The sequence below is a fragment of the Amphiura filiformis genome, chromosome 15 (genome assembly GCF_039555335.1).
Source record: "Amphiura filiformis chromosome 15, Afil_fr2py, whole genome shotgun sequence".
In the NCBI taxonomy this organism is placed as follows: domain Eukaryota; kingdom Metazoa; phylum Echinodermata; class Ophiuroidea; order Amphilepidida; family Amphiuridae; genus Amphiura; species Amphiura filiformis.
In genome coordinates this window covers 42,584,687-42,597,402 of record NC_092642.1, presented here as the reverse complement: position 1 = coordinate 42,597,402, position 12,716 = coordinate 42,584,687, and the positions used below count along the sequence as shown (strand labels likewise).

Below are 12,716 nucleotides of genomic sequence, written 5' to 3'. Positions count from 1 at the left end.
TTTTCGAAGACTTTGTTTATGTATAATGCAACATCAAAGATTTTTCTTTTTTTTTTCATTAGGCTGCAGTTCGATGAACACGTTGGTACATGCCGCGTGCTAATTCTTATGAGGACTTTATGACATATAAAACATATATAAAACATAAGGTGGGCGTATCTGCCCCGAGGGCAAACACTGCCCGCTCACCCCTGTTGCGTAATCAGGCCTAACCCGGGCTGAGAATAAGTATTGTGGTAAATACCGCCCTCATATGATGAGAGGTCAAAAGGTTGTTACTAAGCAAGCCGCCATCTCTAAGAAATAAAGTTGAAGAGCTCTACTAAAAGTTACAATTAAAGTGTCTTAATTGAAGTCTGAACTATTGGAATAAGATAAAACATATCTTATTAACATGGTGTCATCAGCGAACCTACAGACTCGTGCTTGCAGCAACCCATTTCTCCACGTTTAGCGTTGAACATTTGGACCTCACGTCAGAATCGTGATCACGAACATCGTCGACACATGTGCATGATCTGCAAAATTCTGCATGCACACTCGGACTGACGGTAAACATAGTAAACAGTCATGACATGTTCGCGAATGAAAATTGTGTATATACCAGCGTTACGCCGTACAATTCACGAAATTAGTGTCAGTCAAGATCCATTTGCTCTGCTGTGCATATGCTAAATGTGGGAAATGTTATATTGTGTATGTAGTAGAAAATAATAGAAATTAAGCTGAGCAGCTAATTCAGTGTAAACAATTCAGTTGAAAGTGTTTGAGTCAACTAACACGAGTTTGAGTCAGTTTCTAAAATTGTGTTGATTTCATGATTTGTACTGAGTGAATTATGTGCATAAAGGCTGTATGGAAATGATGTAAACTTTGTGAAGAATAGAACTTACAAGCTCAAGGTGTGCGTATTTACTATTTTACAACTTAAAATAATCATTGTCAACAAGGAAGAGTACATACTGCTGTATCATTAAGAATTTATGCATTTGTCGTAATTTACATGTCAATGAAACATGCCGTCAGATGAAGAGGCTAGCTCATCTGGTGGTGGTCATGGAAATGCTAGTAATACGAACAGTAAAAGACCTCACACACGTGTCCCACTACCACGACCATTAGAATTAAATGGTGATTTAAAGAATAATTGGCGAAAATTCAGACAAACCTGGGACGCATATGAGGTAATAACAGGTCTAGATAGTCAAGAAGACAAAGTTCGTATTGCACATTTCATAGTCGCAATTGGTCAAGATGCCCTGGATGTGCACAATGGTCTACCTTTCAAAGAAGGGGAAGATAAAAATTTCAAAAAGGTATTGGAATTGTGGAAAGACTATTGCGTTGGAAAAACAAACACTACTTTTGAGAGATTCAAATTCTTTAAATGCTGCCAGGAGTCATCTGAATCAATTGATGCATTTTATGTTAGAGTAAGAAAGCTAGCATCATCATGTGCACTAGGCCAATTACAAGAAGAGTTGATACGAGATGTCATAGTGTGTGGAGTTAAAAGTAAGACGGTACAAGAATATCTTCTTCAGGAAAGTGATTTGACACTGGACAAATGTTTAGACATGTGTCGAGCACATGAGGCTTCAAAACACACTCAAAATCAATAACAGGTACAGCTGAAGGTACAGCTGAGGTCAATTTTGTGCAAAGAAAATCAAGAAGAAATTACCAGCCTCAAGATATCCCAGAAATACAGTGCAAATTTTGTGGTACAAAACACAAGCCTAGGAAAATATCTTGTCCAGCATGGGGTAAGAAGTGTAAGAAATGTGGTGAGCATAACCACTTTGCTGACAAATGCCCACCAAAGTCATCACAGGGTAAAGTTGATAAATATCGGTATAGTACCGGTAAACGTGGTAAAGTTCATTATGTGGTAGAATCACAGTCAGAATCTAGTGATTCCGATGTAGATGATGATGAAATTCTCACCCTTTCATTAGTCAATGTTGAACAAAATGGTGAAGTGCATGAAGTATTAGCTGTAAACAGTGATAATGATGACAGTAGTAAATTCAGGAAGAAAATTCTAGCAGTAATGCAGGTAGACAGAAGTCCCTATCCTGTTACAATGCAGATTGACTCTGGGTGTACATGCAATGTTATGCCAGACTACTGTCTACCAGCAGGTACTGTACTAACCAAAAGTGTGAGTAAATTGAAAACATACAATAAGAAGCAGTTACCAGTAGTTGGTACATGTATCACTGAAGTGACAAATCCTAAGAATGGGAAAAAATACAATGTAAGGTTCCAAGTGGTGAAACTAAAGGGAAAATGCAAAAACCATTACTAGGTGCTGTAACAGCGCAGCAGATGGATCTGATAGTAATCAAGAATGAAAATATTGCATTCCCAGAATCTTTTCATGTGCAAGAAATATCACATGAAATAGAAAATCAGGAAGTGACACGTACCGGTGAAAACAAGGCTGACATTTTTCATGATTTCAGTGATGTATTTGAAGGTTTTGGTCATATGCCGGGTGTTGTACATCTTCAAGTAGACAAAGAGGTAGCTCCAGTGATTATGCCTCCTAGAAGAGTGCCTATAGCATTAAAGCAGAAATTAAAAGAAGAGATAGATAGACTTTCAAGTCTTGACATCATCACAAAAGTTGAAGGTCCTTCAGACTGGGTCTCTAGCTTGGTTACAGTAGTAAAACCAAGTGGTAAACTGCGAGTATGTATCGACCCGCAGCAATTAAACCGGGCACTCAAAAGAGAGCATTACCCTCTTCCGGTGATTGAAGATGTACTTCCCCAATTAAGTAAGGTACAAGTGTTCAGTAAGGCTGACTGCAAAGAGGGGTTCCTTCAATGTGAATTGGATGAATCATCGTCAGCACTTACAACGTTTCAGACACCATGGGGACGTTATCGGTATAAACGACTCCCGTTTGGTTTGTCTCCGTCACCGGAATTGTTTCAAGCAAAGCTAGACCAGTGTCTTGACGGTCTAACAGGTATATACACAATCGCAGACGATGTGCTAATAACAGGACAAGGTGACACGCTAACAGAAGCATACCGCGACCATGATCGTAACATGTCAAACTTCCTCCAGCGCTGTCGCGAACAAGGTATCAAGCTAAATCGAGACAAGTTTGAGTTTAAGACAGAACAAATACAGTTCATTGGTCATCTCCTAACTAGACAAGGGTTAAAACCAGATCCTAGCAAAGTCGCAGCTGTAGTAAACATGGAAGCACCAACAGATGTTACCGGCGTTCAACGTTTCATAGGCATGACTAAGTACCTCGCAAAGTTCTTGCCGGACTTGTCTGATCTGACTGAACCGCTTAGAAAGCTAACTCACAAAGGTGAACCATGGCAATGGAGTGATGAACAGTCTCAGGCATTCCAGAACATAAAACAGTGCGTAACTTCTGCACCTATCTTGAAATACTTTGATCCAACAGTAGATACGGAAGGTCAGGGCGATGCTTCCGAAAAGGGACTTGGGTTTGCATTGCTTCAGAATGGTCAACCGGTTACCTACTCGTCTCGAGCACTTACACCAGCGGAAACACGCTACTCCCAGATTGAGAAAGAATTATTAGCGCAGGTGTTTGGACTTGAACGGAACCATCAGTATGTGTATGGCCGTAAAGTGAGACTATGGACAGACCATAAGCCATTGATATCAATAGTACGCAAACCGCTTGCGGCATGCCCCAAACGTTTACAATGTCTGCTTTTACGATTCAAGAACTATGATGTCGAATTATGCTACAAACCTGGAAAAGAAATGTTTATAGCGGATACACTATCGCGAGCGTACCTAAATGACACTCAATGCAGGTCAAGTACCGAAGTAGAAACAGAAAGTGTCCATATGATTGACACATTGCCCATATCCAAGCAGACTTATGAGATTGTTAAGCAGGCTACATCAGAAGATGAGAGCTTAATTGTAGTCCAGAAGTACATCAGAGAAGGATGGCCAGAACACAAACGCGATGTTCAGGCTGTCGCACATCCGTATTTTAATGTACGCGATGAACTTTCAGAACAGGATGGAATAGTATTTCGCGGTGAAAGAGTCGTGATACCAAAGACTGCTAGACCACGAATTCGCGAGAGACTGCACAATTCGCACTCAGGACTGCAGAGTACATTGCGTAGAGCCAAAGACTATGTTTATTGGCCAAACATGAACACAGATTTGAAAGACTATATTGAAAAATGTGACCTGTGTAACACATATCAAGCCATGCAAAGCAAAGAACCACTAATATGCCATGAACTGCCAGAGTATCCATGGCAAAAGATCGGAGTTGACATTTTCACATTGGAAAGTAAGGACTATTTATGCACAGTCGATTATTTTTCGGACTATTATGAGATAGATCCTCTTCCACAGACAAAAGATGCAAAAGCGATCATAAAACGTCTCAAGCGACACATGTCTAGCCACGGAATACCAGCGATACTGATATCAGACAATGGTCCTACTTTCAACTCGAAGGATTTTCAGACTTTCGCACAAGAGTATGACTTTGAGCACGTGACGAGTAGTCCAGAATTTGCTCAAAGCAATGGAAAAGTGGAAAGCGCTATCAAGATTGCAAAGACCCTTATGAGGAAAGCATTCAAGAACAACGAAGACCTAGACTTTGCATTTCTTACTTGGCGCAACACTCCAACACAGGGCATGAATAGCTCACCTGCACAGCGTTTTTACAGTCGTCGCACTAGAACGCAACTTCCAACAATGGAAAGTCTCCTGAAACCTAAAGTACAGACAGACGTAAAAAGCAAGAAGAAACAAAAGCAAGAAAAACAAAAACGCAGCTATGACATACACGCGAAAGAGCTTCCGGAGCTCACAGTAGGACAGGTCGTACGCATGAAGCCACAAAATGGCGCTCATGACAGACGCTGGACCAAAGCAAAGGTATGGGAAAAAGTAAACATACGGTCGTATATAGTAAAAACAGAGGACGGTCGAGACTACAGGCGAAACAGAAAACACCTGAGAGCCAGCGTAGAGGGGTTTGAATCAGAAATCGCATGCAGGAAAGCGCAACGGGAACAGATCACAGTTCAGCAGAACTCGCCAGAATTACATGTAAGCACGCATACAGCTGGAGACAAAGAACATGTAAGCAGTCATACCGGAGAAAAAGAACAGTGTAAACAGCCTGACAAACAAACAGTTGAAACAGACACACAAAAAGAAACAAGCACAGCTGTGAGGCACATAAAGTGGAGATACATGTAAAATAAAGGGCAAAAAAGATCCTTTACAATTGTTATGTTTAGCACAATAGTGCTCTCTTTATTTGTACAAAATGTACATACTGTTGAGTTACATGTAATTTTCAAACAAAATGAAAAAAAAAAAAGGAGAAAAAGACTCTTGACACATTTGTTAGTTAAAAGCACAGTGTGGTACAAAAGTGCTAAATATTGTTTTTGAAGACTGTTATGTAGTTTGTGTTGTAAGTCCAACACATTTAAAAAAAGTTTGCTGTTCAATACTCATCAGCACATGATTTGCTGATTTTATTTTGGAAGTTTCAAAATTCAGCTATTTTGGACTCAGTATTTGAAAGTGTTACTCAAAAACCAAGTGTTGGTTAGTTTTATGGGTTTTAAAGAGTCACTCATTTACAGTTCTGAAGTTTTAACAATTGAGTGTTTAAAAGTTTGTTCAAGGTTATTGTTGGTTGCTCTTTCTATTAAAGAAGGAAAGGTGTTGCGTAATCAGGCCTAACCCGGGCTGAGAATAAGTATTGTGGTAAATACCGCCCTCATATGATGAGAGGTCAAAAGGTTGTTACTAAGCAAGCCGCCATCTCTAAGAAATAAAGTTGAAGAGCTCTACTAAAAGTTACAATTAAAGTGTCTTAATTGAAGTCTGAACTATTGGAATAAGATAAAACATATCTTATTAACAACCCCTATGATAATACTATTTAAAAAAAATAGTAATTGACATCTTCCACTTTTATGTCCAACAGTACACAAATACGAAATCAAGATAAATACGGGCGATTATTTAGGCCAAACAGTAAAGAGCAAAGGCAACGTGTGTGTGCAGCTACATGGCACAAATGGAGCAACGAGTGACAAACACGCATATCGAAGTCGCTTCTTTGCACCAGGATCCACGCAAAATATCAATATTTCTACCACTATACCGGTCGTAGAGCAAGTTGAAGTATGGATTGAACGTACGGGAAATGACTCCAACTTGAGTTGGTTTGTGGAAACAATCGAGTTACGCAACTTAACAGCCCGCGCATTTGGCGATCCTGACGTAACCAAGGTGTTTCCATTCCATCGTTGGATAACAATGAGGCGACAGGTAATAAAATAATATAATACATGTAGTATCACTTTAGTATCACTAAAAAGCCTTAATGTACGATGTCCTTCAAATTTTTTATTTATTATTCTATACTCAAAATGCTGAAATAATACTATTAATAATTGTCGGGAAGGGTTTCTGTCCATTTTGAGCTGAAATAACAAGGTAAGGTGAAAGAAACCCTACTGGTTATTTTGGCCGTTTAATATGCAGTTCTATAGGAGGACATGACTTTATGTCGAACTTTGCTCTGTTGACCTACAAACACAACAAATTTGGCTGATTCCATTTAGGTGCAAGTTGGGATATGTGTAAACATTACTAATATGCCAAATATCAGGTTTGATATAAAATTCGATCGATTGAGCCTATATCATTTTATCATCATTATGTGTTGGATCCAATATTTTCGCACACTTGGATTCTTCAAAACATAATAATGAAGAAAAAAAATGACCAATTTCATACTATAAGATATGGCTTAATTTAAATAAACATGTGATGTTGTTATGCTGTCCTATTGAGAAAGCAATCCACTTAAACAATGTATGGCAACATAATCACGATTATAGAATGCAATATACTTTAGCGCTAACATGTAAATTCAACAAGTTCCATGAAAATCGGAGCAACTTTAATTTTTGACCCCTGTACAACTTGAAAATTGACCATCGACCCCTTTTGGCACATAACTCCCCAATCACAGGTCGTACACGCACACAATTTTCAGTTTTGTGAACGGTTACCTTACAAACAGACGGATAATTAGTTATGCTAATGAGTGAAATCGGGGTATATTTAATTTTTGACCCTGTATAACCCTGTGGGGTCATTTCTGGGGTCATTTTGAGGGTCATAGACTCAAAACGCTTGATCACCACCATTTTTGGATTCAGCAGGTCCAAATTAGTAAAGATACGTAGCTTATCAACTTTTAGTAACAAATGCCTTACGAAACCTGAATTATTGAAATTTTGTCTATAGTCTATATTGGTATTGATGAGATATGTAATTTTTTTTTTCATACACTCTTATGTTAAAGCAACCAATCAGAAAAGCGGTTATAAAAGTACGCGGAGTACATTGATTGTGTATAATCTGCACTCCGTGTACTACGCGCAGTGGTTTCCCACATGTTCGCGTCGCGTAGGATTAATTCATTTTTCGGGCGGGTTGATGCATTTATATTTGGTTCTATTTTCCAACATTTTTACTGAGTGATAATTTTGTTGTAAAAACAGCAAAAATCGGGTGTTTTTTTCTCGTGTATGAAATATGGTTAATAAATGCGAATTACTTGTTGCTGGAGAAATTGTACAAAATAGTGCACTTTTCAGACAGATGTTGATACGTCTAATGCACGCCCTCTTTCGGGGATCGTGCACTATAGGCATTTATTAATCTATATACTTCTAGTGCCCGTTTCTATTCATCGTTATGTATTCTTCTCCCGTGCATTATTTTCGCGAACTACTTCGCGTGCAGGTTTATATAAACCTGCACGCTATAAACCCGCACGCTAAACAATAGATTTTAGATAATACGTGCGCGCTCAAATACTAGAAATACTACTTTCACATTACTATATAACTTATATATAATTAAAGACAGAGATAAATGCTGTCAATTACGATCCTTGATTGGTTTACACAGGTTAATCAGCGCGTAAAAGGAAGACCGATCTATCTGGTGCTGATCGGAGAAAAGGAATAGCAGCAAATGGCGAAAAAGTTCGTACTTTTACAAGGCAAAAAGCAGCTTTTCTAGGCGTTGTGGACATGGTGCCTTCACCAAAGAAAGTTTCTTACTATAAAGCCATACTGCAGTTACTGTCCGTTTTCCTATACACAATACACAGTGCTCTCACCATTGAGCTGTGACCTCTACAAATCGTGCCACGTTAAAAGGATAGGCATTTGCCTAGTTAACGTCAATGTGTGAAAAATAACCGGCCAATATTAAAAGTACTCTCAAAAACTTCTAGCAAATATATTTCTCTAACATGACCTAAAATTACAGCTAGGTTAGATGTTCAGAAATATTCGTACTTTGGTAAAACAGTGAGTAAGGGCAAGGCATAGCTAGCCAAATCCCGTGTTAATTGAATGGAGATTTGACCGAAAATGTTGGTAAACGGACCGCTCACTTCTGAAGAATGCCACACGAAAACGGTACAAGCTACATTTAAAGTACTCTCTGTTCGATCATCATGATGAGTTTTTAAATAGTATGCCGAAATTTGGTACTGTAGGTAATTGACAAAGGGTCGTACTTCGCTGATGAGTAAGTGACAGTGAACATGAAAATCAGGGCCCATAACCCAAGTTAGTAGCTAGTTAGTGGAGGCCGTCACGGGACTGATTATTGATTATTGAAGTGCCTTATTAATAGATACGCACGATTTAGGGCAAGAAAAAAAAAACCGGGACACTTTTGGAGACATCATCATCATCATCATCATCATCATCATCATCATCATCATCATCATCATCATCGACATCATCATCATCATCACTTTCTACATTTTTTCTAAACAACATAGGGCCTACCGTTTTAATAAGATTTTTTTCTTGAAATGCATGTAACTATAATTATTGTTTACAGCGTGATGAAATAAAACATCACGATTTTCATCACAAAACAAATATAATGCATAAGAAATCGTTTGTTTTAGAGCGTGATGATGAAATAAAACATCACGGTTTTCATCACGAAACAAAGTAATACATAAGAAATCGTTTGTTTTAAAGCGTGATGAAATAAAACATCACGATTTTCATCACAAAACAAAGTAATAGGCCTACAAAAGAAATACATTTTTCGAGAGTGATTAAATAAAACATCACGATTTTCATCACGGAACAAAGTAATACATAAGACATCGTTTGTTTGATTGCAATCAACCGCGACAGTTCGTCTCACACACATAACAATGCACTGCGATCAAATAGGTTGATGACTAGACTTGATCCACTAGTCCTTCAACTGCTTACGCACGGTCATCGGGTTGTGCTTGCAGGTGAGGACTGGTAACGATTGCGTTCGAAAAGTGTCGAGCGCACGCACTCATGAATAATTAATTAGTTGTGATCACGTGGGTGTAATAACTTTTTTATGAATGAATTTACTACGAAATACGATGAATGGCAAACAAATAAACAAGATATTTAAAAAAAATAACAAATAAATAAAGTGTTTACTATTTTAACCGTATTTTAAATAATATTATTTCTATTTTATTGACTAAAAAATAATATTACCAAGCAAACCAAGCAAATCAATTCAGTATCCCATTTTAATAAATTTCACTACTTTTTCAACCCAGTTTCCAAGAGATTTTTTTTAGTTTTAGTTTTCACCTTTGACTACCTTTGCCGTACGGCAAGTGTATGACTATGTATGAATATGATCACAGATCTTTTTAGGGTCTGTGGACTATGGTATGACTCAATTTTAAAGATTGAACAATATTAGGTTTGCATGATTTTTCAATATGTGACCCCCCCTTCCGAAGAAAATGACATCCCCCTTAGATTATACCGTTTGTAAGTCATGTATAAATGTGCAGTTGGGAGTGGGCCTAGGACTACGGTACAGGATTGGTAGTCAGTATAGTGTTACGGTACTGTAGTCACAATGTTACGCAACTTACGTCACACAACTAACGTGACGTAACTAACGTTACGTTGCATCGTTAATTTACGCAACATAACTTGCGTTGCTTTGTGCAACTTACGTTGCGTAACTTACGTTGCATTGTGTTGTTAAGTTACGCAACGTAACTTACGTTATGCAACGTAACTTACGTTGCGTTGTTAATTTATGCAACGTAACTTACGTTATGCAACGTAACTTACGTTGCATTGCGTTGTTAAGTTACGCAACGTAAGTTACGTTATGCAACGTAACTTACGTTGCGTTGTTAATTTATGCAACGTAACTTACGTTATACAACGTAACTTACGTTGCGTAACTTACGTTGCATTGTGTTGTTAAGTTACGCAACGTAACTTACGTTATGCAACGTAACTTACGTTGCGTTGTTAATTTATGCAACGTAACTTACGTTATGCAACGTAACTTACGTTGCGTAATTTACGTTGCATTGCGTTGTTAAGTTACCCAACGTAACTGACGTTGCGTCGTGCAACTTATGTTGCGTCGCGCAACTTACGTTGCGTAATGTTAGTTTCGTCACACAACTTACGTCACACAATGTTACGCAACTCACAGTGTTACGCAACTTACGTCACAATGTTACGCAACTTACGTCCTAATAACAGTAGGATAACATTAGGCCCACGGCTGTAGACTACAGCAAGTGTAACACCATGCATACATAACGATACGATGTGTGTATAATAGGCCCAGTCTTAGACTAATGTGTGTATGCGTAGATTACGGCAAGTATAATGCCTGCCCCTGACTGCCTGACAGTACGGTACGATGCATGAGGGCCCAGCCATAGACTACGGTAACTTGTAATGCCTAAATGGTGAAATGCGTGCAAGGCCCAGCCGTCTTGGAAAAGGTTAGGTAAACAGGATTACATGTACCGTACAGAGTCATGGTACTACTACTACTGCTAGGCCTAGCAGGACCAGTATTTTTCTTCTAGGCCTACTCACATTTGAATACTCTGTGGCTAAGCCTAAGCCATAAAGCCCGAGCCTAGGCATTCTAGGCCTAGTCATAATTTTGGGACTCCGTTTTTTGGATCGAGTCTTTGTCTTGTAAAATTGAGACTTGGAGATCCAACCCATGATTTGGCATGAAGACATGAACTTACCTTGAACGGTGAGGCAAGTTACAATGTTGAATGTATTGACAGGTTGGCACTAAACTTCCACAGCGGGATTGACAGTCGTGCAGTGACAAGCATACTCGACTCAGATTCAGACATGACAAACACTGGGACATCGTAATCATGGTAATTTAAATTTGTAAACCAGCACCATCACGATCACACTGTTCATGCTATTCCCCGGTGCTATTCATTGTAGGCCTATTCGTGGTTTGATTTAATATGACATGAAGACCTGGGCGGGTTCAAGAACATGACAACATTCTGCTCTTCGTGCAGCATATTTGTCAATTATGCATGTCTGAATCTGATGTACATGATTGATGTATGCCATCGCATACTCAGGATACTATGTATGTCTATCATGTCATGCCATGGTATGCAATCATCATGATCATTCATGCATTCATGACCATCACGACAATGAATTTTTTTGTCTGTCTTGAGACCGTGCATGACTGAGCTTTCTGTAGTACTTACATGCTTAGATGCCTAGCCTGCACTGACCAATGAATAACATACAAATCACTCGGTGTGTGTACAATCCGTATAGTTGAATTTATCAGGCTGCTTGTTGACAGTGCACATCCAATTCACGAATTGCAAACTAGAAAATGCCGATCGCCGTTTGTTTGGCACAAAAATGCCTCCTATTTTGCTCTAAAAGAACCCATGACTTCAGATAAACGGTCTAAAAGATAACAAGCAACGTCACCTTCAACTTCTCCAGCCAAAGTTTCACCATTGACAATCAGGTTTGAAATTAAACATATTTTGTTGTTTTTTCTATGCACTTTCACACAGACAGGCTGATGGCATGGCATCTCTCTCTCTGCTCTGATTTCACAAAAAAATTAAATTTCATGAATAATTAATCATGTAATCATCTCTTTTACAAGCCCTAATACTGGCCGTACAACAAGTATTGCACAGGCGTCAACGATAATACTGCTGATGAGTTTGACTAGTTTCTATTGAGCTACTGCGCATGCACGCCGGAATTCCGTCGTGAAAACAATAAAATACAAAAGAAATTTCTCGACACTTTTTTGCATGTTTCGTTCTCAGGCCCCGAACGAGAAACGGCCATTTTATTCCGCCATTTTGAATTGTTTCGAGGTCGGGGCCAAGGGACTCAGGCTAGTTGATGACAACATTTGATTGAATGGACTGCACTGCGCCATGATTACGTGCACCGGTTCAAATCCTTTGTTTGGAGCAAATCAATAATTTCACGTACAGCCTCTATGCAAATTAGAGTTTACACACGCTGCAGCTGGGGTAATCGACCGAAGCTGGTTGCCGTTAGTGATCGAATGCATGAGCTTATTTGCTTTATTGAATCGATTTACTGGATTAATTTCCTGTTAACTGGGTTTAATGCCACAAAGGTCGAATCGGGCTTGCCATGGACCATAAGTGCATCATGCCTTAACTTTTGAGATGGTTTGCATGTCGAAAGGTGCAAAATCAACAATAAGGCGCCCGGTTATAAATCCGCGTTCAGCAAGTCATCATCACGACACTTGTAAACAAACCGTGCTCGAGTTTGATTGACAGGTGACGTCAGACGCGATAA

The 12,716-nt window shown here is 39.0% G+C and overlaps 1 protein-coding gene and 1 pseudogene across 1 annotated transcript in view; one reads left to right on the top strand and one right to left on the bottom strand.

Annotated features, from left to right (window-relative positions):
• The window catches only part of LOC140171670 (uncharacterized), a 139,410-nt gene that overhangs the window by 61,711 nt on the left and 64,983 nt on the right, over positions 1-12,716 (bottom strand). The window lies entirely within an intron of this gene.
• Positions 1-12,716, top strand: part of LOC140171667 (allene oxide synthase-lipoxygenase protein-like) — a 76,355-nt pseudogene that overhangs the window by 24,973 nt on the left and 38,666 nt on the right.